Below are 3,425 nucleotides of genomic sequence, written 5' to 3' on the forward strand. Positions count from 1 at the left end.
AGTCACATCAGATAGTTATTGTGCAGCCTTAAAAATGAAGGTCAGTAGGTTCCTGCTGCTTCATCACCGTAGCACTTAATGAGTTAATCATGATAAATAAGATTATATAAACAGGTAAAATTCACAGACAGCGGTGTAAACAAAACGAAGATAAACCGAGATGAAATGGGAAAATATGGTACTTAAAAGATTAATAACCTTACTAATTTATGTAGGTTGGTGAGAAAACAGTAAGAAAAACAAGCCGGCAGAGGACAGGAGCAGACTTTCAGAAGTGGATGTACAAACGACTAATACACTTTCTAAGAATTTGAGTCATTTGTATTCAAACAGATTAGTGAGATTGTCTTAAAAACTGACTTAATAACACTTTTAAAACTGTAGATACCTTAGTATTTTGGACAGTCTGAATTGGTGCCACCTTGACAGCGTGACTTTGCATTTATATCAAGAGCCTGAAGGATGCTCTTCACTCCTCGGTTCTCCTCCTCCGAGGTGTCTCTGAGAAAGATTTGGATACAAAGAAGCTTCAGGTTGTTGACTGTGATGGAAAATAGAAACCCATTAATGTGGGACAGTAGAGTCGGGGTAAAGACGTTCCCGGCGGCTCTCATGGGGGAGTCACTCTCATGTTTATTAAGACGTCTTTTGAGGCAGAGTCTCGCCCTCTAGCCCAGGCTGGTGTGATCTGGGCTCACTGCAGCCTCCACCTCCCGGGATCAAGTGATTCTCCTGCCTCAGCCGCCTGTGTAGCTGGGACTGCAGGCCCACACCATCACACCCAGCTAATTTTTGTATTTTTATCCGAGACGGGGTTTTGCCACACTGGCCAGGATGGTCTCGATCTCTTGACCTCGTGATCCTCCTGCCTTGGCCTCCCAGCGTGCTGGGATTACGGCACGAGCCATGGCTCCGGACCCGTAAAGAGTTTTAAATAGCGGACAAACGAGTGAATAACAGGTAATTGCCTGCATAGTCTGTACTCAACTACAGATTTTTTAAAAATTACTTTAAAATCAACTTTCAGAACATGTGTCTGAATCTGTCCCTCCTCTGCAGCCGGGCTCACAGGCCTGGGGTGGGCTTCCCGGCTTCTGTGCATTCCTGTGGTCTCCAGGCAGATGTGGCCCAGAGATTCACGGAGAGGCCACCTGCTCCTCTCCTCCTGACCCAGCTCTTTTCCTTGATCACCAGAAGACTCTGCTCAGGTCTTGGTACACGCGGAGGTTTGGGAGGGGTGTGCCTGTGTGCGAACGGGTAAGACGGCACCTTCCTCACCCGGCTCTGGAAGTCAGGACCAGTGCTGTATACTCCTCGGCTCTGGAAGTCGGGACCCCCAGGCTGTGTATTCCTCACCCGGCTCTGGAAGTCAGGACCCCCAGGCTGTGCATTTCTCAGTAGCTCTGGAAGTCGGGACCTCAGGGCTGTGTACTCCTCGGCTCTGGAAATCAGGACCCCCAGGCTGTGTATTCCTTACCCGGCTCTGGAAGTCAGGACACCCCAGGCTGTGTATTCCTCACCAGGCTCTGGAAGTCGGGACCCCAGACTGTGTATTTCTCAGGGGCTCTGGAAGTTAGGACCCCCAAATTGTGTATTCCTCACCTGGCTCTGGAAGTCAGGACCCCCAAGGCTGTGCATTTCTCAGTAACTCTGGAAGTCGGGACCCCCAGGGCTGCACTAGCTGCTATGGCCCCTGTTCTGCTGCCTGGGTCTCTTTCTTCTCTTCTCTTTTCCTCTTAGAATAAAACGCCCCCAATTTCTCCTGTTTTCTTATATAAAACCTCCAGCCCTCTCTCCTGACCCTTCTCTGATGTGTTTATGCTCAGATGGCCCATGGACGTTTTCCTCACTGAGACGGTGTCCACCCAGGTCAGCTCAACCCACCACCTTGGAGACGGCGCTCTTCATTGTCTTTGGGTGACGGGATTATGGTCGTCTTTTCTTTCTGTTTCCAGTGGTTCTTCTGGAAGGAGTGCGTCGGGGCGATTGTGTGTTCTCGCTGGCGACAGCTGCAGGTGCGCGGTGGCGCCGGCAGGAGCTGAGAGCCTCCCTGCCCTTGCAGTATCTTCACATTTCCCGGGACACAGGTCCCAGCTGGGCCTGCTCTTTCCGGAAAAGAAAACGCAGAAGTCACCCCTCTCCTCCGCTTCGTAGCTTTCCTTTGCCTGCCGGAGGGTGGGAAGGAAAGGTTCACGGAGCTGTGGGAGATCTGGAGGCAGAGCTCGGTGGCCTCAGAAGCCGGGAGCCGGGACGGAGCCGGAGAGCAAGGCCGAGGAGTGGCCTGACGGCGGTGCCGGATCTCACCGGCGGGCTCGGCAGCAGGAATGGCTTGTTAAAGATGGGAGAGGGTAGAACGGGGCCCTGAAATGCCTTTCAGCGTTCAGGAGACAGGACGGAGTGCGAGCCGAGATTGCACCACAGGGAGGGGCAGGGGCACCCAGAGGGACACGGAGGGTGTGGTGGGAGCAGAAGCCCACTGATGCCTCGGCGCCAGGGTGTCAGAAAGACCATGGTGCAGAAGCCTGACCGGGGAAGCCTTGCCCCCAGCACTAGGAATCTGAATTGTTCTCAGGGTTTAGTTGAAATAAATCATGAACTTTGGTAAACTTCGGAGCTAGGTGAAGTCGCTCATGCCTGTAATCCCAGCACTTTGGGAGACCGAGGTGGGCAGATCACTTGAGGTCAGGAGTTCGAGACCAGCCTGGCCAACAGGGTGAAAATCCATCTCTGCTAAAAATACAAAAATTAGCTGGGCATGGTGCTGGGTGCCTGTAATCCCAGCTACTCAGGAGGCTGAGGCAGGAGAATTGCTTGAGCCCAGGAGGCGGAGGCTGCAGTGAGCTGACATCGCACCACTGCACTCCAGCCTGGGTGACAGAGTGAGACTCTGTCTTGAAGGAAAAAGCAAATCCACTACCTTTTGCCAAGTTTATTGTGTAAAATACCTGGCAGCTGATGGAAGCCTTGGCATATTTCCCTTGTTTCTGAGGTTTTCCTCTTACAGAGGACTTCCCGCTGTAGGGCTGTCCCTAAGGTTTGAATATAAAACCCTCGTTAGTATTCGGCTGTGATTCCGTTATTTCCATTGTGGTTTTTCCTCTTTTCAAATTTAGAATGCAGGATCGAAGAGCCCAGATTTGAATGAATCATGATCCTTGGTTCAGACACATTCCCATCATTTGCTCATGCACAGCCCATTTTATTTCTATTTGTGATTCTAACGGTACCGGCCACCATGGGTGGCGTCTAACTGGGGCCAGCAGTGCAGCTGATGAAGGATTTTACCAATACAGCTGAAGGTCAAGAAAGGCAGATTTATTAGAGGAAGTACAAAGACAGGTTCCAAGAGGGCGAAGGGCACATCAGCAAGAGAGGAGCTGACTAGCAGGAGATGAAGCCTTGCTGGGTGTTACAGGAGGTGTCTG

The 3,425-nt window shown here is 51.4% G+C and overlaps 1 protein-coding gene across 6 annotated transcripts in view; it reads left to right on the forward strand.

Moving 5' to 3' along the window:
- B3GNTL1 (UDP-GlcNAc:betaGal beta-1,3-N-acetylglucosaminyltransferase like 1) overlaps nucleotides 1-3,425 on the forward strand; it is a 72,214-nt gene that overhangs the window by 17,814 nt on the left and 50,975 nt on the right. The window lies entirely within an intron of this gene.

This window comes from Cebus imitator, unplaced genomic scaffold (assembly GCF_001604975.1).
Source record: "Cebus imitator isolate Cc_AM_T3 unplaced genomic scaffold, Cebus_imitator-1.0 Scaffold36, whole genome shotgun sequence".
NCBI classification, from domain to species: domain Eukaryota; kingdom Metazoa; phylum Chordata; class Mammalia; order Primates; family Cebidae; genus Cebus; species Cebus imitator.